Source organism: Ursus arctos, unplaced genomic scaffold, assembly GCF_023065955.2.
Source record: "Ursus arctos isolate Adak ecotype North America unplaced genomic scaffold, UrsArc2.0 scaffold_5, whole genome shotgun sequence".
Lineage (NCBI taxonomy): Eukaryota > Metazoa > Chordata > Mammalia > Carnivora > Ursidae > Ursus > Ursus arctos.
Window position 1 is genome coordinate 60,017,912 of NW_026623067.1, and position 26,333 is coordinate 60,044,244.

Genomic DNA, 26,333 nt, shown 5'->3' on the forward strand with positions numbered 1-26,333 from the left:
TTCATTACATAGGCATGATTGATTGTATCATTGGCCTTTAGTGACTGATTCAACCTCCAACTCTTCTCTCCTCCCTGGAAATCAAGGGGTGGGACTGAAAATTCCAACCTGCTATTCATGATTGGTTCCCCTGGCAACCAAGCCCTATTCTTAGGTGTTTTCCAAAGGCATCTCATTAACATAAATTCAGTTGTGGTGGAAAGGGGCTTGTTATGAATAACAAGGCACCCATTTTACTTTCATGGCTCTGAAGTGATTTTGGGAACTGAGAACATGAGACCAAATATAACAAAAGATCCTTCTATTGTTCTTAACACTCAAGAAATTCTAAGGTTTGGGGAGCTGTGAGCCAGGAACCATGGACTAAGACCAAATATGTATGAAAAATATATTTTGGTCATCTGAATGTCCAAATATTTTTTTCTTATAAATGATAATATTTCATACACATCTAAGATTGTTGTCTTCTTGATGAATTTATCCCTTTATCTTTCTGAAATTTACTTCCTTATCTCTGGTAACTCTGGCAATATTTCTTGTTCTGCTGAAGTTAATATAGCCACTCTGGGTTCCTAACAGTTACTGCTTGTGTGGTATATCTTATTCCATACTTTTGCTTTTGATTTATTTGTGGATTTCTTTTAATCTACTTTGATAACCTTTGTCTTTTAATTAGAATGTTCAGATTATTTACATTTAGTGTGATTATTGGTATGGTTGAATTAAAAACTACTGCTTGAGGGCACCTGGGTGGCTCAGTGAATTGAGCATCTGACTCTTGATTTCGGCTCAGCTCATGATCTCATGGGTGTGAGATCAAGTCCAGCGTTGGACTCCATGTTCAGCATGGAGTCTACTTGGGTTTTTCTCCCTCTGCCTATCCCCCTATTTGCTCTCTTTCTCTCTCTCAAATGAATAAATAAATCTTTAAAACAATTTTTAAAAATGAATAAAATAAAAACTACTATTTTGTCACCTGTTTTTTATTTGTCCTTTCTTTGTTCCTTTTTTCCTCTTTTTTGGGGTCAATTGAGTATTTTCTAATATTTCATTTTCTTCACTATTGACTTATTAGCTGTATTTAGTTTTATTTATTTATATTTAGAGGTTGTTTTCAAATTTAGAGTGTACATTCTTTGCTTATCACTTTCTGCTGTGGGTGACATGACTTGCTGCTCTTCCTGCCCTGGTAATTTAAGGCTTTTGTTCCATAGAAAAAAAGGGTATGGGTCGGCTTCATGCCCTTCCCAGTCTACCCAATCTTTCTCATAAATACCTTTGGAGGTCTATGAAGAAGAACTGCAGGTGGGCATGAGCTCCTCTTGTGTCTGAAGCTCCCAGGGGGTACTGTGATCTCTACACTAGTCCACATGGGGTGTTAGCAACTTATTAAAAATTATAGTTGAATTCTTCTTGCCCCCTTGTATGGTCCTCAGTGTCTCTTTCTTCCACACTCTATCACTGATAAGCTAGTGCTTCCAGATTCTTGGAGGCTCCTATCTTTCCCTGGCTTGCTTTCTACTTGGTTGACCTCTGATCTTAGTTCTCTGATGGGTTATAGAAAAGTTATGAATTTGTAATTCATTCATTTTTCTCTTGTACTTGGGATGGGAGTGATATCTTTCTAGCTATGTGCTAGGCAGAAACAAAACTCTCTTTAGAGCAGGAATTAGAAATAGGAAAGCTGAGAAGCCAAATAGGGAATGATGAGCAGCTCAAAGATTTGCAACATGAAGAATCCTTGGCTGGGAGAGGAGGGGAGGAAGTGCTCCTCAGCCTGGTAGTTACATTACCCAAGCAGAACTTAGAACCATAGAGGGTTTGTCTGGTGAGGAAACCTGACGAAACCCAGACATTGCTTGAGGTGGCACCTGTGGTGGTAGAAGAAGAGAAAAAACACTTTTTCTTCCTCTTGCCATTCGGTTTCTTAACAGTGCCGTCCATTGGACAAACCAGCTGTCTCCAATAGACGTAACAGCTTGGAGAATGCAGCCTGCAGAGATCAGATATCTCCTTTATTATATAGAACAGAGCAAATGAGGGATTAAATATGGAGCTGAGAGCAAACACCCTAAGACCAACATGGGGTTCATCTTTATTTCTGAATAATGTGTTTATGCTGCCCTATTGGTTTTTCAATTTTAGACATTATCTATGGATAATCATTGAAAATTTGATTTTCTTGAACTATTTCCATCCTCCCCCCACTCTAAACTTCCTGTATCTTGCAAATATAGTTATATAACAATTTTTATCTAAATTAATAGTGAGTGCTACATTATTATGAATATGTATGTACACGTTGTTCACCGCTGAGCCACATAATGCTTTATGATTACATTTCCATTGAATTTTTAAATTGCAGTTAAATACACATAATATAAAACTTATCATCTTAATTACTTTTAAGTATATAGTTTAGTAGTGTTAAGTATATTTACATTGTTGTGTGCCAGTCTCCAGACCTTTTTTATACCTGAAAACTTCCCAATTTCCCATCTCCCCAGCCCCTAACAACCATCATTCTACTTTCTGTTTCTGTGAATTTGACTATTATAGATAAGTTGTGTAAGTGAAATTGTATAGTATTTGTCTCAACATACTGTCCTCAGGGTTCATCCATGTTGTAGCATGTATCAGAATTTCCTTCCTTTTTTAAGTTGAATAATATTCCATTGGATGCATATACCATGTTTTGGATATTCACCTGTCAATATTTATTTGGGTTGCTTCCACCTTCTGGCTATTGTGAGTAATGCTACCATGAACACTTTGAGACCCTGCTTTCAATTGTTTTGTATATTTATCTAGACGTGGAATTGCTGGCTTATATGGTATTTCTATTTTTAGTTTTTTGAGAGAACCACCATACTGTTTTTTATAGTGGCTGCATCATTTTACATTCTCACCAGCCATGCACACAGGAGTTAATTTTCCCACATCCTTATCCACACTTATTACTTTCTATTGTTATTATTGTTTTTTATAGGAACTATTTCCCCAGTGATTAATGATATTGATCATCTTTTTCTATATTTTTTGGCCATTTGTATATCTTCTTTGGAGAAAGAAGACCTTTGCCTATTTTTATATTAAGTTACTTGTTTTCTGTTCTTGAATTTTAAGAAATTCTTCATATATTCTGGAAATTAATCCTTTATCAGGCATGTGATTTGCAATTATTTTCTCTCATGCCTTTTCACTTTGTTATTTGTGCCCTTTGATATGATGTTTTTAGTTTTTTTTTAATGAAAAAGTTTTCCTTTGTTGATTTTTTCCTTTTTTTATATACTTCTTATTTTATGGATGTAGTATTTTTTATTATCTGATTGATATTTTAATTACAAGATTTTGCTTTGTTTTGTTTATTTGTTTCTTCTCTCTGCTTTTTCTCTTTGTTACCAGAATTCCTTTTGTTTGTGACTCTTTTTATTGGTCTTTGTGTTAGGGTTTTCCTCATGTATCTGGTAATTAGTGGTTGCCCATTCATATTAAAGAATGAGGTCCTAAAGTACTGAATAGAAATTCTATGTGCTGAATGGAAATTCTAGGTGCTTGTTGAATTGAGTAGTCCAAGTTGTGTGATTTGTTGGGGGAATCTAGGCCATCTTCTTAGGGGAACTTTAAATATCAATATTTATAAGTTTTTCTTCTTAGGCCAGTTTCTTCAAAGAGGAACTCTCCCCCTTCCTGTCTGGGTGATAAAGAACTAGCAACAGTTTCCTGGGAGCTGAGTATGGATTAGGGTTCAGTATGTATAGATCCCTTTTTTGTGAATCACCCCATTTCTGCACTCGGTTATGACTGGTCTTGCCCAGGTGATAGTCTCTTGATCAATTTTCGGATCTGATTTCTGGTCTTCTATTCGTCTTCCTGCCTTGTCTGAATGGACTGGTGAGTGCTTCGGGCCAAGGTATCCTATCTACTTACAAAGATTTTCAACCAATTCTCTTGCTTCAGCTCAACCTAAACTGTGGACTCAGAGATATCTGGTTTATGTAATTCTTTTTTTTTTAAATTTTTTAATTTTTATTTTTTATTTTATTTTTTATAATAATCTTTTATTATGTTATGTTAGTCACCATACAGTATATCCTTAGTTTTTGATGTAATGTTCCATGATTTATTATTTGTGTGTAACACCCAGTGCACCATGCAATATGTGCCCTCCTTAATGTAATTCTTGAGAATTCCCAAAGTTCTGTAACTTATCGGGTTTTTGAGATATAATTAGCTTACTTCTTATTGGATTTCCTATTACAGATTCAGGTTTCATCTTTCTCTGGCCAATTAGGCTACTTCTCATTTATTGTTTTTTAGTTTCCAGAATTTGTTGACATCTCTCATATGCTATAATTAGCTCCTGATGTGTGTGTGTGTGTGTGTGTGTGTGTGTGTGTGTGTATGTGTCGGTATAGTTTTTAAATCCTTTTCCTCTCATTTTAGTGGGATTTCAGGAAGTAACAGGGGGAAAAACCCCAATTATTTTCAATCCACTAAGTTGACCCATGAATTTATGTGTATTGCATTTTAAGTTGAGAGAAAAAACCCTTGAGATAAAAAGAAATGGTTAACAGTTATAATTAGGCAAATTAGTTTATTAGCTAATTCAACTTAAAAATAAAATGTTTTATTACTAATAGTAAGGTAATGAGGAAAAATAGAAATAGCAAATTGCTTAAATTATTAGATATTTACTTCAGTTTTTCGCTTCATGTGACTATTTTTTGTCATAGAATATAAAAAGGGAACACATGATTTACAAGATTATAGTAATAACAAAAAATTACAATACTAAAAGGAAAATGCAGAATATAAATTTGTAAATATTTCTTGATCACAAATATGTAAAATCTAGAATTTTAGGATTAACAAATGATTCTTTATTTTGCTTCTACTCTCAAATATAAATTGTTGTTATAAATGTTACTTTTTTCCCCTTGATTATAGTTAGAGTACCATTGGTCAGTTTGTGTCCGTGAAAGGGTAAGAACTAATATCTGGATGGAAGCTGGGGCAAAAGAACAGACCAGCAAAAAGGCTACATATTATTGGCAACTCTGGACTTTGAGATAGGCAAAGCAGCTTTTAAACCAGTTCTTTGACAGTTTTTCCTAGATGCTGTAAATGGTCATGACTTTGGATTGCTTTCCTGTTATCAGAAAGTCGTCATAATTGTACTTGTAAACATGTCAGTTAGACCATGTTGGAAGTGGCATGTCTAGAACTGAATATGTGGGAAGAAAGGTATTTTCTCTCCCTTTTAAATTTTGTATACATAGTATCAAATACCAGTGAAGAGAAATTTAAGAAATGTCCAACAGATGGGATTGATAGGATGCAGAATGTAGGGCATAAAGAAGAAGAAGGATCCTGGCTGCTGAGAGGGAAAGGGTGTAATGCTCCGAGTCAGCCAATGTAGGGAGACATCCCCACCCTTAGCTCTTAACAAAAGAGTGGCTGTGGATGTATCTATGATCCCACCAACCTGGGCATAGCTCATTAGAATAGGAGTAAGCTTTGGTCCAGAACTAAACTATGATGGTTTAAGAGGCAAATTCTCTGAAACTCCTCTTTTTGAAAGATGAGGTCTAAATCTCCCCTACTCTTTGCATCTAAGTTGGACATAGTAACCAGTTAACCAATAAGAGTATGGTGGAAATGTTGCTATGTGACTTAGAAAGCTAGGTCTTAAAAGGCAATATATCTTTCACCTGGTTCACTGAAAGAGTCACACTGGAGCCTTGAACTACCATGAAAGAATTTTATCACCTCAAGACTAACATGCTGCCGTGAAGCCCAAACTAGCCCCTATGGAGAGACCACACAGAGAGCCCTGGAACCCTCGGAACTGGCAGCCTAGCCAGCTACCCATTGTTTTAGCCCTGCTGGTCTGCTAACTCCAGCCTTCCTCTAACTGCAAATGCACTGAAGACCTGAGCCGAAACCCTCCAGCTGAGTACTTCTCAAATTCTTGACCCCCCAGAAACAGGAGAGAAAAGAAAATAATTGTTGTTTGAGACCACTAACATATATTATTAACTGACGCAGCTATAGATAATTGACTTAGAGTACCAAATATTTTCCCATTTTCTATTGCTATATAACAAACTATCCCAAAACTCAGTGGTACAAAGCAAGCATTTTATTGTGCTCATAGATGATGTCGATCAAGAATTAAGACTGGGCACAGTAAGGGTGGCTTGTCACTGCTCCATGATATCTGATGCATCAGCTGGAAAGACTCAAAAGCTAGGAGTGTTTGAATGGCTGGGGACTGGTATTATCTGGAGGCAGCTTTACTTACATATGCCTGGTGGTAAATGTTGCCTGTTGACTAGGACCCCAGCAGGACATGTCAGCCACAATATCTACCTGGCCCCCCCATGTGGCCTGGGACTTCTTCACAGTACCATGGCTGAATTCCAAGAGCAAGCTGCTTGTTTCTTAAGGCCAGGTCCTGGACCTGGACAGTGTCACTTCCTCTGTGTTCACATAACCCACATTCAAGGGGAGAAGACATAGACCTCCATCTCTGGGTGGGTAGAGTGTCCACAAATTTTGGACACTCCAACCCATAGGCTAGATAGTGGTCTATAACATGACCTGGCTCAAAATGATAAACTGGGTTAATTATTTTATCTGTTTCCAAAATTTAGACTAAGTAATACAAAGAAATTATCTAGTTAGAAGTGAGAGGTAGAGATGAAAGCATACCATGCTGTATGGATAAGGCCATGGGTAAACCAAGGTTATGAAGAAGCAGAAATTATGAGGAAAGACAACATGTTTTGAGTAGAGACAATGAAGAGGGAAGGAGAAATGGAATAAAAGAAGATTCATGTAGCCCTGGAGAGGGAACATGATAAGGCAAGGGAGCCTCTGGAATGGCCCCGGGCTTGGCAGTTCCTGTTCAATTATAGTTCATTCTTTGGTTTTGACATTGGTCTTATCTTTTGTATGCAGTTTTCTAGGTCACAGTCAATAAAAGTCTCCTCCATGGCAGTAAGATGTAGTGAAATGAGTGCGGCTGGGAAACAAGTTTCTTCTTTCCTCAGAATGTTTACTGACGAGATAGTGAAAGCCAGCATTAGAGAGAAATAACTGTAAAATGGTTGTTGCTGAGTAGTAAGAAAGAGCCACTGTGTGCTCATTATTGCCCTCTGAATTTGATCATTATGGGCTAGGAAGAGATGTAGGAAGCAGGCACAAGAAAATACTTCATTATTTCTAAAGATGTATGGTTTTGTAATTTTGAAATGGAAATGGAAAACTTAGAGACCTGCTTTTATCCAGCCAGGAATTATTTTTGCCAATAGGGAATGAACAAAACTTCAAAAATACATTCATTCAATGGATCGTCCATGAAATTCTAGAATACTTATTATTATCTGGTATATCGGTCACATGTTTACTAAATTCAGTGACATTCTCTTTTAAAAGAAGTATTTTGAATGGACTCTGGGAAGCAAACTGAGGGCTTCAGAGGGGAGAGGGGTGGGGGATTGGGATAGGCAGGTGATGGGTATTAAGGAGGGCACATATTGCACAGAGCACTGGGTGTTATACGCAAATAATGAATCATGGAACACTACATCAAAAACTAAGGATGTACTGTATGGTGACTAACATAATATAATAAAAAATTAAAAAAATAAAGAAGTATTTTGTTACTTGAGAAATGAGGTATTTTCCTGATGTTCGTAAGATAGGGACATTTGGATTTCATCTACTGCTACATACTGATCTTTCATGTAAAGGAATAGTTAGGCAGTCGTTAAGGCAGCACCATCAAAACAGCATTGACTCCCGGAATATCATTAACTTATTAGAGGGAATAAAGAGTTCTAAGTTGTAAATATACTAATATATGTCTCTTTCTTACAGAGCTGTTCTACCAAAGACTCACTTAAGATTCTGCCAATAAAGTAGCATGGTTTGAGCTCTTTTTGTTGTGACAGAAAAGATATGATGTGAAGGCAGGTCAAAGTAGGGTTGTAACTGCTGACAAGGGTCATTCTTTGAAAAACTCCTGGGCTTTTTATACATTTTTACCATGACACACTAACATTTAATCCTTATTGTAGTTATTTAACCTAATCATTGTGCCAAAGATATAATTGATCATTCTCCTGTAGGAGGAACATAGAATAACAATGCCCTAATTTTGTATGTCTCTGTTCCATAATGACAGGCTGTCATTTTCTATAATTTACCAGAGATGATGAACAATGCGTGTAGGCTGAATGTAGTTGCTTAGTAACCACCTTTTAAAATTTTCTTAAATGTAATTGCTTCTCTGCTAGGGAAACACTGATCCAGCTAATTTGCATTGAACCACTTTCTAAGCAACTCCACATATTAAACACCCCTGTGCCTTTTATTTCATATTATTTGCCTTTTAAAATCTGTTAAGGTAACCACCTTTGTTATGATCACCATTTGTTTTTGAACAAAGTGAGGCTTTCAAATAATTATCTGTCCATTGTCATTTCCTCCCACTATTTGTTTTTTTTTTTGTTTTTGTTTTTTGTATCTCTTATTGCTTTTTTAGAGTTAAAGATAGATACTTAAACAGAATCATGAAAATCCCGTTTCACTCTGAAAGATTCTAGATGCTTTCTAACACCACCAATCTGGTTTTCTTGAACTCAGTATCAAAATTTGCACCGTATGAATGTTCTCTTGGCTTCTATTCCTGATCTATCTCTTGCTGTTAATCGAACATCTATGTTGCTATTTAAGAAAATATGGAGTCTATGCAGATACCTAGCACATGACTTGGCTTTTTCTAGTTGTGTCTACCCATATATACTAACTTGAAGGATGAAATGGCTAAAAACTACAATTCTGTTAAATAGTTGTTGTTAGTATAGGATAATATTTCAAATTCTGAATTACTGCACTATTTCCAGTCCACCTTCTATAGCCGCCCATCTTTCCAGTAGGCAGAATGTTCCTATTGATGTAGAAATAATTCACAGCATGAAAAAAGTCGGCTTACTCTTGGATTCTAAGTTTGGGTTGGATATAAGAGCGAAGAGACTAGAAAGGATTTGAGGAACTGAAAGAACTTGTTTATATTTCTGCCCACAGTCTTCAAACTTAGTAAATGGCCATCTAAGCTAGAGGAGAGGAGAGAGTTTGGAGAGAAGACAAAGGAAATTAGAAGCAGTGTAGTGACTTTACTCTTTGGACCCCATCCATGTTTGTGTCTCCCACTCTCAGATCTACCTTACATCTCAGGATCCCCAGAGAGGAAAGTCTCAGGCAAAATCTGGAACAACTTTCAACCTCCAAGAGGTACTCCCTGCTCCATGCTAGCTTAGCAGAATGGCAGAATGGTGTAGATGGGAAAGAGTGGGCCAGAGACCACACCCTCCCCCAAATACCCAAACATTTTCCCCATGGATCCTTAGATCCAGCTGTTGCTGGGAACCTAGTGTGGTGACACAGAAGTTAGCTAAGAGTGAGAGTTGATAAGCCACTTGAGAGGAGGTCACCTAGCAGTGTTGAGAAGGCCTTCACCAAAAAGGATGCTGCTTGTACTTTCTGCTAGGGATGAGAAAGAGTGCAAAACTGAACCCAGATGACTGGCAGTACCAGAGAACAGAGGAGGAGCTGGTGGTCAAGAGCTTTGAGCTCCACTTGGGAAAACACTAGATACCTTGAACCAAGAGGCCAGACAAGTTATATCCCCAATAGACACCAGCAGAAACATGACCTCGGAAAAGTGACATATAGCTTACCAGTGCTGTAATGCTCTCATATACTTCCCTAGCACTCAGTTGCTACCCCAGAGGCAATGATGGAAGATGGAACATCCAGTTCACTAAGATTTAACCTGGTGGTGATTTGACTACAAGTTGGACTTGTGCTGTACTTAGAAAATCAGTGCTGGACTTAGAAAAATCAGTGCTGGACTTAGAAAATCCAGAAAATATTTCTTTTAAGTTGCATTAGTAGGCAGACTGGAGAAACAGATTTATTCAAATAAAGGAAGTGAACATGTTTGCACCCCATTTCATTTGTACCTTTTGTGTGGCTCAGCCTGGTTTTGTGTTAAGACAGCAGGGGTTGAGGGGATGAGGGTGGAGGAAGCAGAGGAGTGTAGTGAAGTTTCTATTTCATATGGAACAATGTGGATGATATGGCCAAGAGTAGGTGATCTGTAACAAGGAAATCTGGTTTGAATCCTGGCCTCAACAATTATTAGTTCTGTGTTTTTGGGCCAATTATTTGATTCTACTTAATCTGATTTTTCTCATGGACAGAAATATAATATTCAACCTCATAGGGTTATTGTGAGGTTTTGAGATACAATATATTACACTTTTGGCACATGGTGTCTGTAATATAATCACAGTGTATCATATTCTTGACCTCCAGTGCTTTCCTTCATCTTCAACCCCTACCACCTCTCTCCTCCTCAGTCCCCCACCCCCCAACATGAAAGAAGGCTCCATGTGGGTAGAACGTCTACCTTACTTGCCTCTGTATCCATTGTGTCTGGGGCACAATAGGTGTCAAATGAAGAGTTGTTGACAGAATAAATTGGGACAGAGCTCTAGGGAGGTAGCTGGGAGTAAAGCCGATTCTACCCATAGAGAAAATCCCAAGTGAAAGGAAAATATTTAGACCTCAGTGGGGTGAATGGAAGTGCAGGTGGTCGTAAATGGTAAGTTTCAGGAGTGCAGATTTTCATTACAGTGAAGGAAACAGAACACATTCATATTCACATGCACACTTATATTTACAATAGAAAGGGAACAGAAATCCACGATCTGTATGGACAAAAGAATCCTGAGCTATAAAAGCATAGTTTTATAGACCACTGGTTGTGTTTTCCAACAGCGTGTGTATGTTTGTGAGAAAGTATGTGTATGTCTGTTATTAGCATGTCTTTCTGAATGTCTGAAAAATACTTGGACCACATTTTTCAGTCTTACCTGATTGTTTTGAATCTCTCTATCATCTATCTATCATATGCAAGCTAAGTGCTTCTATATGAAAAATGTAAATAGAATTTAACTACATTGCAAGGTCATTACTGATGCTTTAAGGATCTTTAAGAGCTTGTAAAGATGAAGACATTTTAGAAAGATTTTCATTTGACATTTTAAGACTACTGTAGGTTTTTAGAATATAATTAACCTTTAGACCTGACTCATTTATTAAATGAGTAACAGACTTGACCTTGGAATAAGAGCAAAATCTTAATGGATAATTGGATTAGGACATGGTATACCTTCATTCTTTTCTTTCTTTTTTAAAATAAAAAACCTTTAAAATCTCACATTTATAGCTTTTATTATTTTTATCATAACTTCTGGGAATGAGGGGTAATAGTTTTCTAAAGGAAGAGAATTTTATGTTTCTAATGATAAAAGATTTAATGTCCTTGACATAGTAAATGATACTGTTTACTTCTGTTTTTCTTGAAAATTATCGTCTGATTTCCATATTCACTGTACATAAAGAATACCCTATGTACAAAATGGTTTTCTCTTATGGCATTATCATCAAGCCATAAGTAAATGTTCTTTTATTTATGAGAGAAGGAAAAGGTTAATTCTCGGGTTCTTTTGAAAGTAATTCTTTGAATATGGCATCATTTAATAATGTAGAATGAACATTTCATGCTTCCTATAAAGATATTTCTCTGAGACCAACACTAGCCAAGAGTTGACTAGGAGAAGCTAATTATAGACTCCAGCTGAGCAGGAAGGCATTGGTCCAGTGATTCTCAGACTTCCTTATCATAAGAATCACCCAAAGAATTTATTAAACCACGGATCTCTGGGTCCCATATCCAGAGATTTTGATTTAATGAGTGATGTAGTTGATTGAAAGGTGGCTTCCAAAAAGATATAGTCACACATTCTATCTCCTGGAATCTGTAAATGAAACCTTATGTGGAAGAGGGGTCTTTGCAGGTATAACTAAGGATCTCTGGACAAGATTTTTCTGGATGATATGGGTAGGTCCTAAATCCAAAAACAAGTGTCCTTATAAAATACACACTGAAGGAGAAAAGACACACGGGGGCGATAGCCATGTGAAGGCGGAAATTGGAGTTTGCAGTCATAGGCTAAGGAACACCTGGAGCCATTAGAACCTGGGAGAGGCAAAAGAACAATTCTTCCTAGAGACTTCCACGGATGCACAGTCCTGCTAACACCTTGATTTGTAACTTATAGCTCCTATAACTGTGAGAGAATACATTTTTGTTGATTTAGGTCATTTAGTTTATGGTAATTTGTACAGCAACCCTAGGAACCTAGTACAGGTGTGGACAAAGAATTTGAATTTCCTACAAGCTGTTAATGCTGGGAAGTGGACCATGATTTGAATGGTACTGATTTAGTAGATGCTTCAAGCTTAGGTGGAAAAGAAATCAATTCCAGGATGTTCCATAAATCAGTCGTATACAATAAATTTAAATCATCAAACTGCCCAGGAAAATGAGCAAGGCTGAAACCTAGTTTGCATTGCTTTCTTTCCTCTTTGATATTTCCTGCTGAGTGGGTGTTCTGTGCTCACAGAGCCTGTTTACTCCTGGTTATCCTCAAACCTCAGTTTAAACTTCATTTCCTTCATTCCTCTGGATTAGGTTAGCCTTTATTGTAACACTCCAGTAGCAGTCTGTACTTCCGTGCAGGTAGCACTGATCACCATTCTAATGATTGTTTCAATGTCCATCATTCTGGAACATTGTAAATTTTTAAGGCTAGAGGCCATAAAAGTCTGACAGCTCTATCCCCAGTTCCTAAGAGAGTTTAACATTGCAGTGGGTGTTCAATAAACCTATCTATGAATGAAAGGTGAGCCCTGCCCTAAAATAGAGTTAGAGGTTCAGAGATTACTACTTTTAGTAGAATATTTACTGTTTCTCTATTGACTGCAGATTTTTATTAAGCAGATTTAGCGGATAAAATAAGATGTTAGAAGTGCACCAACAAATTATTAAGTATTTTTTTCTGTGCAGAATGGTTTATTGAATTAGATGCTCTGAATCAAAATATATATTTTATAAATTTATCCAGGCCCTGTCAGCTCCAGTTGATTGGTGTGATCCTTCTTTTTACCTCCGGGGCAAGGTTTTGTCAATATGTGTAATATACATGCCAAAAAAAAAAAAAAAAAAAAAGGATGATACTTTCTAGAAAGTACTCATTTTAATAACCACAAAATATGTATGTTTTTACTAGGCTTTTAAAGACAGGGTTTGAAACTGCAGCTTCATATTTTTTTCTAACCAATGACGTGAGAACAGTTTTTTTAGTAGACCATAACTTTTCATCTCTCAGAACAAAGTGACCAATTTGTAACTATGACTACCTACGTAAATTCTGCTAAGAATTTATTATTAAGTCTCATGCTAGAGTATAGATTGATAGTTTTGATGGCATCACTAGCTAGAGTTCTAGCTGTGCAAGGTGACCCAGACAATTTCAGCAGAAATTATTTCACAGTAGCCCATTCTTCTTCTGTGGGATATATATATATATATATTTTTTTTTTAACTTTTCAAAGATTTATTTTTTTCACCTTTACTGAGATATAATTGACAAATAAAATTGGAATATGTTTAAAGTGTACAATGTGATAATTTGATATGTATACACACTGTCAAAGAATTCTTTTTTTTTTTTTTTAAAGATTTTATTTATTTGACAGAGATAGAGACAGCCAGCGAGAGAGGGAACACAAGCAGGGGGAGTGGGAGAGGAAGAAGCAGGCTCCCAGCAGAGGAGCCTGATGTGGGGCTTGATCCCGTAACGCCGGTATCACGCCCTGAGCCGAAGGCAGACGCTTAACCGCTGTGCCACCCAGGCGCCCCTGTCAAAGAATTCTTAAGTGGAATATCTTAAAGGGTTTTTATCAACTAGATAATGTATTATATATTAGCTACTAGGTGAGCTCTATTTTGCTAGTAAGTGCAGTTTTTAATTAAAAAATTTAAATCCAAGTTTTAAATTTATGTCTAAATCCAAGATACCATATTCTTCTCATAAGACCACATTAAAAAAATTAAATAACTCGTATAGGTAATTCCCTTCAGGCTAAAATGGGAAAAGAATGTTGTGATTTACAGAAAATGATCTGAATGACCAAATATGTATTTTTCATGTTATTTGGTTTTAGCCCTATGGTTTCTGGCTCACAGCTCCCAAAACCCTTGGAATTTCCTGAGTGATAAGAGCAATGGGAGCATTTTTTGTCGTAATATTTGGTCTCTTGTTCTCAGTTTCTGAAATCACTTCAGGGCCATGAAGGGAAGATGGGTGTCTTGTTACTCATGAGAAGCCCCTTCCACCACGACTGGGTTTATGTTAATGAGGTGACTTTTGGAAAGTACCTAAGGATGGGGGCTGGTTGCCAGAGGAGCCAACTATGTGATTAGAGGTTGCAGCTTTCATATGTCCCCCTGCCCTATTTCTGGGAGGGGAGAGGGGCTGGAAGTTGAGTTCAATCACCAATGGCCAATGACTTAATCAAGCATACCTGTTTTAATGAGGCCTCCATAAAAGCCCAAAAAGATGGGTTTTGGAGAGCCTCCAGGTTGGTGAATATAATACATGGAGATTTGGGAGAGTGGTGTGGTGGGGGAGGGCATGGACACTCCCTGTCATTTCCTTATACTCTGCTCTATGAAACTCTTCCATCTGACTGTTCCTGAGTATATCCTTTTATAATAAATGGTAATCAGTTAAGTAAAATGTTTCTCTGAGGTCTGTGAGTCACTCTAGCCAACTAATTGAACCCAGGGAGGGAGTCATTGGAATCTCCTACTATAGCCACTTGGTCCAGGAAACAACCTGGACTTGCCTTGACATCTCCTAAGTGAGGGCAGTCTTGTGGGACAGAGTCTGGGTGCTGTCTCTGGGAACCTAATGTCACAGTTGAGTTGAATTGTAGGAAGCCCAGCTGGCTTCTCTTCCTTCTGATTTTAGGAGGAATGCATTTAATCTTTCACCACTACATAAGAAATTAGCATCAATTTGAAAACACAATCTATTTTAGTAATGCAGTCATCTTGCTGTTCATTAACCGTAAAGTAGCAACTTGTAAGCTCCCAAGATCCATTAGTCTAGTATACAATTCTATTCTATACTCAGTAATGTTTCTGCAAATATCAAACGCAGTGATTTTTTAAGAAAAAGTCTACTATTGGGTGAATTGTCATCAATCTGAAATTGTGTTTAACGGGAAATAGCAATTTCTTGACTGAGTACATATAACTAAGGATATGTGATTCACTTTTGTTGTGTCACTAAAGTTCTTACTTACCACTTGAATGATATCCAGATTAAATAATTAGAATCCTAATATCTGTTGATCTGTGTCTTTTGTCTCTTCACACATGAGGGCACTTATGTTCTAGAGGTCTCTCTACTGTCTTCAGAAGAAAAACGAACAACTCTTTGGATTACACCTGGAACATTCATAAATTCTCTTAAGAGCAGGGTCAGAATTATCTTTAATTACATCTCTTGTAGAACGTATGTATACTTTAGTTCTGCTGCATCATAAATAAATTCCCATACTTGAGGCAGCGTAATCATTCCCCTGCTCATGGTACCTGAAAGAACCTAATTAACATATGTAAAATTAGAGTAAGAATAAATTATTAATTTCAGACTCTTTCCTTTTTTGACAAGGAATTTAGTGCACTTCACATTCCTCTGCCCTCCCTCCTCAGCCCCAACTATCCCCTCAATACTTTTTAAAAAAAGATTTATTTATTTATTTATTTGAGAGAGAGAACACACACAAATTAGAGGGGTAGAGGGAGAATGAGAGAGAATCTCAAGAAGCCTCCGTGCTGAGCATGGAGACCAATGCAGGGCTCGATCACACGTCCCTGAGATCATGACCAAAGCTGAAACCTTGAGTAGGATGCCCAACCAAATGCACCACCCTGTCTCCACCTCCCCCAAATACTGTTAACAGCCAATGTTAATTTAACATTAGGCTGTAGATTTATCTTGCTGGTGGGAAGAACTGGAATATGTTAATAAAATAAAATTTCAGTTTTATTTTGGAAGCAGCTTGGGTTTAGAGAGAAACTATGTGAGCACCATGTTATTTACCTAGGCTCTAGATGGATGGCAAGATAGCTTTGGGATAAACCTAGTTATTTTGTGCGGGGAATTTTTTTATGACAAAACTAACATGTAAAACACAGATCAGGAGAGAGTTGAATGTCCTTTAGCCTAATAAGGCCATGGTTATTGTTTGTCAAGTGGTAAAATAAATAGGCAAAATAAGCAATCTCAAATAAAGAAACCAGGGTGTTTTTCATGGAGGTAAACTGGCTAGACTTCACAAGAAAAAAGGTTTTACTGTGGCAAATTGTTGGGTTTTCAGGAAAAACTCGCCCCCAGCAACTCCTTCTGGAGAAGATGGAACAGCGGTTGAAATATCCTATCCTCATCCTTTCTCTGTCCTTTTGTAGATGACTGACATCCCAACATGAAAGGCGTCTTTAACCATCCTTCTGCTTCCTAGCACAATGATATTGCAGTCTCTGAGTAGACACAGAAAGAGAAGACTTACTGATAACAGGTGTGGGATAGGGAGCAGAGCTGGTTCTTGTGATCAGAACAAAATTTCCAGTCTTTTTTAAAAAATTGAGATATAATTGACATATGACATTGTATTAGTTTCAGGTACACAACGTAATGATTTGATATATGTATATATTGCAAAACGATCACCACAATACTTTTAGTTAACATCCATTACCAGACAGTTGCAATTTTTTTTCTTGTGATAAGAACATTTAAGATCGGTTCTCTTAGCAATTTTCAGATATACAGTATTATTAACTACAGTCATCATGCTGTACATTACATTCCCAGAACTTGTTTATTTTATAACTGGCAGTTGGTACCTTTTGACCCCCTTCACCCTCTTGGCCACCCCACCCCCATCTCTGGCAACCACCAATCTGTTCTCTGTAAGTTCAGCCTTTTATTTTTATCTTTATTTTTTATTTTTTTATTTTTATTTATTTATTTATTTATTTATTTATTTATTTGACAGAGAGAGAGACGGGCAGCGAGAGAGGGAACACAAGTAGGGGGAGTGGGAGAGGAAGAAGCAGGCTCCCAGCGGAGGAGCCTGATGTGGGGCTCGATCCCAGAATGCTGGGATCACACCCTGAGCTGAAGGCAGATGCTTAACGACTGAGCCACCCAGGCGCCCCAGCTTTTTTTTTTTTTTTTTTAAATTAAGGTTCCACATGTAAGTGAGATCATACAGTATTTGTTTTTTTCTGTCTGATTTATTTCACTTAGCATAATGCCCTCAGGGTCTATCTATGTTGTCACAAATTGCAAGAGTTCCTTCCTTTTTATGGCTAAATGATATTCCATTGTATTCCAAATGTGAGATATGTGTATATATCTCTCTCACACACACATTTGCTTTATCCATTCATCTGTTGATGGGCACTTAGGTTTTTTTCCATGTCTTGACCATTATAAATACTTCTACAATGAACATGGGGGTGGATGCAGATGCCTTTTCAAGATAGTAATTTCCTTCGGGTAAATACCCAGAAGTGGAATTGCTGGGTCACAATTTTTTGCTCTTTACAATCATAGCACAGTGCAGTGCTTGGCTCTAGGAATCATGGAAGAGGGAACACATCGAACACTATTGGTGTGAACTCACACCAGCTGACAGATGGTGTGGATTCCAAAATATTTAGTATTTCAGTCATTGGTCAGGGCAGACTGGGACCTTTCTCAAATATTTCGGGCCAGAAAGAGTGTTGCCAGCGTGTTTTGGTAAATTTTTAACAACCAGATCTCTGAACAAAGAAAAACTCTGATTTATAGTGTTTGTCATTTTCTGTGGTATGGATCGTCCCACTGTGGCTGATTTCAAGCTACCAGTGTTATGTTACTTAACCCTGGGGTCGGGCAGAGGTGCGCAGGAACACATGTATAGCATTTCCACCAGAGAAACACAACTGATACAATCTCAAGGGCATGGATAACAGGAAATTGTAGTAAAATTAGAAAGGTATGGAGTTTTGAATATTTATTACCTTTGCTTTTAGTACTGGGAATGGAGAGATAAAATCTTATTATTTGTAAATAATCTGATTATGTAGAACATTTAAGAGCCTTGGGGGGGGGCGTTTTCCTTCATGTGTGGTTTTTTCACTTGTTCTTTTTCAGCTGCTCTGAGTCAGAAGGGTTTTTATAGTGTCTTGGTTTCACATTTTGAGGTTTGCTCATTTATTTGGTTCTGATTCACTTTGTGACATTGATCCCTGACATATTTCTAAAGGCTAACATTCTGAGAGTGAAATGATAGCTCATTACCAAACAAGACTTTGTACCTAAACATCATTGTGAGCATGTTAAATGTCACTCCTTCCTATTGTTTTCCATAACCCCAAACTGTGTTTTCCTGTTGATTTATTCTGCTATATCAATTTGCTTACTAAAGTATTTTTAAAATGTATCAAGTTTTTGATTTCCAATAAATGACAAATTTAAATTTGGACATATCTAACTTTCTGCTCATTATGTAAAGAGAACAGTTTATAATTAGTCCCAACCAATGTAATCTTGAATTTCCCCATTATTTTACTTTGTGTAAAATAATTTTAATATAATATTCTATACATACTATTTACAGTTTCTTGTTTTATAAAAGGCAAGAGATACAATATAAGAAACATAGTCTGTTTAATCATCTATGGTCATGATTTACCAGATAACAAGAGAAAATAAAAGGTAAAAGAGTCTCTTCTAGGAAAATTGATCCTTAATTAATATCTATATTCTCTGCCTTGGTTAGAAACAAGAAACAAATAAACAAATCAAAAAATGGGCAGAAGATATGAACAGACACTTTTCCAATGAAGACCTACAAATGGCTAACAGACACATGAAAAAATGTTCAAAATCATTAGCCATCAGGGAAATTCAAATCAAAACCACACTAAGATACCACCTTACGCCAGTTAGAATGGCAAAAATAGACAAGGCAGGAAGCAACAAATGTTGGAGAGGATGTGGAGAAAGGGGATCCCTCCTACATTGTTGGTGGGAATGCAGGTTGGTATAGCCACTCTGGAAAACAGTGTGGAGGTCCCTTAAAAAGTTAAAAATTGAGCTACCCTATGACCCAGCCATTGCACTACTGGGTATTTACCCCAAAGATACAGACGTAGTGAAGAGAAGGGCCATATGCACCCCAATATTCATAGCAGCATTGTCCACAATAGCCAAATCGTGGAAGGAGCCGAGATGCCCTTCAACAGATGAATGGATTAAGAAGTTGTGGTCCATATATACAATGGAATATTACTCAGCTATCATAAAGAACGAGTTCTCAACATTTGTTGCAACATGGACGGCACTGGAGGAGATAATGCTAAATGAAATAAGTCAAGCAGAGAAAGGCAATTATCATATTATTTCTCTCATCTATGGAACATAAGAACTAGGAAGATCGGTAAGAGAAGAAAGGGAAGAAGAAAGCGGGGGTAATCAGAAGGGGGAATGAAGCATGAGAGACTATGGACTCTGAGAAACAAACTGAGGGCTTCAGAGGGGAGGGGGGAGGGGGAATGGGATAGGCTGGCGATAGGTATTAAGGAGGGCACGTATTGCATGGTGCACTGGGTGTTATACGCAACTAATGAGTTGTGGAACTTTACATCAAAAACTAGGGATGTACTGTATGGTGACTAACATAATATAATAAAAAATATTATTATAAAAAAAGAAATAATACAAAACTAAGTTGTTGGGTTTTTTTTTATTGAAGTGTAGTTGACACATAATGCTCTGTTAGTTTCAGGTGTACAACATAGTGATTTGGCAAGTCTATACGTTATGTGGTGCTCACCACAGATGTAGCTGTCATCTGTCGCCATACAGCGCTATAAGAATTCCATTGACTATATTCCCTATGCTGTGCCTTTTATCTCCATACCTTATTCCTTCTATAACTGCAAGTTGTGTCTCCCACTCTCCTTCACCCATTTTGTTCAGCCCCTCATCCTCTTCCCCTCTGGCAACCATATTTGTTCTCTGTATTTATGGGTCTGTTTCTGTTTTGTGTGTGTGTCTGTTTATTCAAATACCAAGTGAAATTGCATGGTATCTGTCCTTTGCTGTCTGACTTATTTCATTTAGTATAATAACCTCTAGGTCCAAAAACTAAGCATTTTGATGACCTCTGTGGTTTTCCAAAGCACTGCTTGTTCAGTGCCATTCATGTATTCACTTATTTACAAATAATACCTACTGTGTAACAGGCTCTAAGCTCCTTCAGTGAAAGCAGCTCAACTGAGGGACAGATACAAGGCTTGATAGTTAGAATCCAGATCCCTAAGGACATGGACATTGCCAGCCAAGGCAGATCTTTTGCATCAACTTCCCCTGGCTAGGAAAACCTGGGACCCTGAAACATGGATTAAGACTGAGGACATCTGGGTGGATGTTCCTGGGGAATCTGGCTCTGTGGTCTCCCCTGAAATCTCAGAGCTTTGGGGACAGCACACCCCTCCCTGTTGGGAGCTGGTGTTTCCTCATGCAAGGGGATACTTTTGGAGTCCTTTCCAGCACGGCAGCAAGTGCTTCCCTCAAGAGTCCACCCACTTCCTCTGCTGACTACCAGGCTGACAAGTGGGTTCAGTCCCAGCAGAACCCAGCTTGGGGGCATGCTTGGTCTGTTAGGGAGGAAAGAAATAACACCGTGAAGGAGCAGGGTAGCTAGCATGTATCAGTAGGGCCCAGGGAAGTCCTCCTAGGAGTAATGAAGTTGGAGCCAATTCATAAAACACTTGAATATGAGACATTTTAGAGACTATATTTCCTGCCTTGCCATTTATGAGAGTATTAAAGTAAAACCCAAACCAGAACAAACAGGAGAGTAGTATGAACAGATCTGTTCTCTGAAATGAGTATTTCGGCTGTTGTGGGGTGAGGGTGGGGGCTGGAGGGGGGCAGGACTGGAAGAAAGGAGTTCCTGTGTTAAACAATGCTGGGACCAGACCTAAAATACTTAGCTGCTTGTTTCAAGAAATACTTGCTCCTGGAAGAGTAGGTAGTGAACTAACTACAACAGTTTGCTCATCAAGACTCATTTAAAAACCTTCTCCTCACTGTGCCTACCCGTTCAGAGCTATTATGTCATGAGCTGGGAGTTGAAAAGGGAATTGGAGGTGAGGGTGCAGAGCAGGACTGGGTGGTGGCAGAGTCAAGGGGAAGTCCGAGTGGGAACCATGACACTATCCTTCTGTTCCAGAGGACCCGCCCACCGTGGTTCCTTCCACCCAGCTCCATGGCCACCCGTGCTACCAGCATTCTCCTGAGAAGCTTTTTCTGGTTCCCTGGCATGAATTCTAAAGTACAGGCTTTGCTTGAGAGATTCACATCACAATCGTGAGTTTTCCTTTTTTATTTACCTGGAACAATATTTTTATTACAGCAATCAAATCTGAAAAAGAGAAACCAAGAAAGCAAGTAATTGTTTTCTTGCAAGTTTTAATTAGAAGGAAATGCCAAGTACATTCAGGTATGTGCCTACTTAATTCTTCTCATTTCTTTGGTAATCTTATAGTTGGACTACTTTCATAATTTTAAAGAAATTCAGCCTGAATTCTATCATTGGGTCAAAAATCAGAGGACTTGTGTATTTTTAATACCTGGTGGTAAACTTTTGTTTCAGCCAGACGTAATATGTTCTACCTGTTAACACTGAAAAAAATGGACTGCATTTCTATCTCTGGCAAGTAAATTAGAAAGGTCTGTGAAGTTCCCACTACACCCTTTATCCGAGTTTCTCTGCGTTATTGCTCTCAATTAAAAAAAGAGAAAGAAAGAAAAAACAACTTGTGAAGTTCTCCTTACTAAAAGTAGAAAAATTCCGTGGTTATTTTTCTTAAGAAGATAATTTTCCCTGTGTTCTTAGAGAAAATAGACGTGGCTTTCTCCCCATCTGCATTGGCCCTTCCTAAGTGCACGCTGGAAGGGAGTTGAGGAATTCCTGGATAAGAAGCTAATGGAGCCCAGACAACAAGTCTGCCACTTCCCTAGATTTCCACTTGATTGAGTATAAAATAGTCAAAGAGAGATATTAGAAACTGAGAGCGAAGAGTATGAAGGAGTGGCTGCACCTGGCCAGTTTGTCAGTGATAGTGCAGGTGGACTCAAGTGAAGGATGGGCTGATAGGAATCAAGGCTGTCCACTTGCAGACCGGCAAGTCAGGGGGCATGGTTCTTGGTAGATCTCCCTCCCCAGCCCTCGTTCAGGAGGATTGGTTGTGTGATGGTCTGGCACAGGGTAGCGAGGTGAGGGCATGTCACACTCAGTGGTGCCTGGCTGGTTTTTCCTGGCTTATACTAAACACAGACACGAGTCTCATCTGGCTCCTCAAGAAGATCAGCATGCCAAACAAAAAATTGAGGCATTGATGCAGCTATTCCAGGCTGCCCAACAAACACAGAAGCTCAGCTCTGGCCTGGAGACTGTTCTTCCTGCTGTGTCCACCTCTGGTTTAGTGAGTCAGGCTGTTCTGTGTTTATACTCTGAATAAAAGAAAATTGCATTAGAGCCGAGACTGTCATTACACTTTTTATCTGGCTCTGAAAGGTTTAGACTAACATCCAAATAATCTTTGACAGAAGCCATCTCAATTCCCAGAATTGAACAAGCACAAATGCCTCATTAAGGATAAGCAAACAGGCAGAATCCATCAGACATATGAAAAGGTATTGCTGTTTAAAAGAAGGGGGCTATGCTGAAGAAGCAGAGCTGATGTCTTCTTATGAGCTATAGTTATTGTACCATACTAAAAGCTTTCAAGTTTTTTTTTTTTTTTAATTTTATTTATTTATTTGACAGAGACAGAGACAGCCAGCGAGAGAGGGAACACAAGCAGGGGGAGTGGGAGAGGAAGAAGCAGGCTGATAGCAGAGGAGCCTGATGTGGGGCTCGATCCCGGAACGCTGGGATCACGCCCTGAGCCGAAGGCAGACGCTTAACCGCTGTGCCACCCAGGCGCCCCAGCTTTCAAGTTTTTAATCTGTGATCTTAACATGATAGAGAAGAGGTTGTCAAGTCTATAAATAATCAAGCTGGGGGGCACCTGGCTGGCTCAGTTGGAAGAGTATGCAACTCTTGATCTCGGGTTCATAAGTTCGAGACCCATAATCAGAGATTACTAAAAATATCATAATAATAAATAAACTTTAAAAAAAAAATAAGCGGGCACCTGAGTAGCGCAGGCGTTAAGCGTCTGCTTTCGGCTCAGGACGTGATCCCGGTGTTCTGGGATCGAGTCACGCATCGGGCTCCTCCGCTAGGAGCCTGCTTCTTTCTCTCCCACTCCCCCTGCTTGTGTTCCCTCTCTCGCTGGCTGTCTCTCTCTCTGTCACATAAATAAATAAAATCTTAAAAAAAAAAAAAGAAATAAGGTGGTTGTGAAGAATGATCTGAGTTCAGAAAACAGAGCATAGAAGAAGAAGAATTGATTGCCATTTTTTAAGCCCTAAATGAAGATCAGATTTGCTGTTGCAGGACATTCAATCAATGAAGTAAATAACCCTTGGAATTAATCCAAGTTTTAGAGGCAAGGGATAAAGAGATGAGAACAATGTGAAAAAATTTGAAAATTAAGTAATGAAGGACTGAATAAGGAGATCTATTATACCTATAATAGAAATTCTAGGGGTACCTGGGAGGCTCAGTTGGTTAAGCATCGAACTCTTGATTTTGGCTTAAGTCAGGATCTCAGGGTTGTGAGAACAAGCTTTGTGTTGGGCTCCACGCTGGGCAAGGAGCCTACTTAAGATTCTCTCTCTCCTTCTCTCTCTACCCCTCCCCTGCCTTAACAACAACAACAAAATTCTAGAACTAGAGAACAAAGTGGATTAGGAAAAGAAATAATCAAGAAATAAAGAGATCAGAAAAATTTCTTATAGAGAAATCGTACTAAACAACTGGCTACCTAGAAAGAAAAATGTAATTACATTAGATTCCTACTTCATAACTTATCATGAAATAAATTCTAGATAGTTTAAATATTTAAATATGAAAATAAAGTCATCGGAAAATTAGAAAGACATAAATGAATATATGATACAGCTGTAAGTAAGGCCTTTTTAAAGCCCAGCACCCACATCAGAAACCAGAGGAGAACATTGATAGATTTTGCTACCTAAGAATTAAAAATATCTGTATATCAAAATTATTATGTACAAAATGTGAAAGAAAATGAAACCAAAGTTATAAAACTGGCCTAGAGGAGGTGCCAAAAATAAATATTTGCTGAACACGACTCAATAAATGGAAACCAAAAGCAGTCTTCTAAAACAGTAAGACATGAAAGCCTTGGTGGAAACTCAAAGGACATGAATAGGAAATTCACAAAAGAAATAAAAGTGCTTAACATACATATAAAAATTTCAGATTTATTAGTATAAAATCAGTCTAATTAAAATGTCACCATTTTTAAACTGATTCAATTGGCAAATATTAGAAATAATCATAATGCCTTAATCCCTCAGATTCACACATTCTCAGACCTCAGATAACAATGTAAATGGCATGTTTTTTCTGGATATCAGTTTGCAAATATTGAAATATTCTTTGCATAAACTTACATAATATGGAAATATGCAATAAGAGTCTCAATATACTCATACTTGTATCCTTGGAAACAGCCATTCATTTGCGGAATTTTATCCCGAGGAAAAATATTAGAAGACTACAAAATGAAACAAAGTCTGTAACACACCATTGCAGACTGTTTTTGAAGAATAGTTAATGAAAGTGAGGAAACAGTCTAAACTTGAGTAGGAAGGCAAGTTGAAATGCTACATATAGCTGATAACGTAACAGTACCTAATTTTGGTGGTGTGCTTGCTATATGCCAAGCATAATACTTAGCAATTTACGTGAAACATCTCCTTGTGCTTCAGTGGGTGTAAATTCTAATCTCATACCCATTTTGCAGATGAGGAAGCTGCAGCCTAGAGATGTAAGGTTTAGAGGCTTCTCTGAGAATCCATATAACTACTATATTATAAGCTGCCTTTAATTTTTTTAATGCATCAATATGATATAGAAAAAGACTGGCAAATAGTCCTTAAAATGTTACTAATGGAATAATTGGTAATTTTTAATTCCCTCCTTTTATATACTTTTCCATTTCTCCCAATTAGTATGTATTGGTATTAAAAAACTGCAACAGTTTTAAAGTCCTTGTATTAACTGATCTCAGGCCATAAACCACCTCCTCCCCTTTCCCAGGACCCACCCTTGACCCATTTTCTTTTTTTTTTTTAAAGATTTTATTTATTTATTCGACAGAGATAGAGACAGCCAGCGAGAGAGGGAACACAAGCAGGGGGAGTGGGAGAGGAAGAAGCAGGCTCATAGAGGAGGAGCCTGATGTGGGGCTCGATCCCACAACGCCGGGATCACGCCCTGAGCCGAAGGCAGACACCTAACTGCTGTGCCACCCAGGCGCCCCAATTGACCCATTTTCTTATGCTTACTTTCTTTACATGTTTTTCAGTGGGAATTCTTGTCCCTCATGGTAGTCTTGACACAATATATCAGATCATTAAGAAGCTATTGCACATAAAGATAAACTCTACCCTGGCCGTACATATACTACAGAGGTTGAGTGAGGCGGGCCAGAGGACTGGGTTCAGATCTCCACTTGAACATAGCATTTATTTCCCTTGGGTGAATAATTTATTTATAATGATTATCCAATAATCATTATAAATTAATTGTTTTCTCAGTGAAGTGCAGAGAAAAATGGTGGCTTTTTCCTTGTTTGCAGTGAAGATTAAATGAGTTCATACACATAAAGCACAGTGACTGGCCCATGGCTAGTACTACGTAGTGTTAGCTGTGATTTTTATTAGTATACTTATTAAACCTTGAAAGTAAGTAATATATTTTAGGTAGGCTTTCAAGAAAATGAATTCTTCTAAGTCTCTTGCTGGTTTACCCTGTTAATTGGGGAATAGAATGAACTGGAACAGACCATTGTCTGAACAGTTTACCCAGTAGCATTTTCACAGTGGTGTCATTTCCTTGTCAACCTGATAATTGAATATTCAAGAAATTGAAAATTCTGATTAATAAAGAAGTTAATAGAGACTTGGGTTCAACAAAAGTGAATTTGGTTCCTGTTAAACTTTAGAAAGATAAACTCAGTCTTGGGTGGGGGAGCAGTTCTTTAGGAGGGCAAACTGAAAAATAACGCCATAAATTAATCACACTCCCCAGGTGTGAGCATAACTTTTGAGAAACACCAAAGGGGATCATGTGAACAG

At 37.9% G+C, this 26,333-nt stretch overlaps 1 protein-coding gene across 1 annotated transcript in view; it reads left to right on the top strand.

The window, feature by feature from the left end:
* SV2C (synaptic vesicle glycoprotein 2C) overlaps positions 1-26,333 on the top strand; it is a 437,234-nt gene that overhangs the window by 49,445 nt on the left and 361,456 nt on the right. Inside the window, exon 2 of the mRNA XM_048220957.2 lies at positions 21,286-21,422. The gene's annotated coding sequence lies outside the window, so the exon portion shown is untranslated. The remainder of the gene's footprint in view (positions 1-21,285; positions 21,423-26,333) is intronic.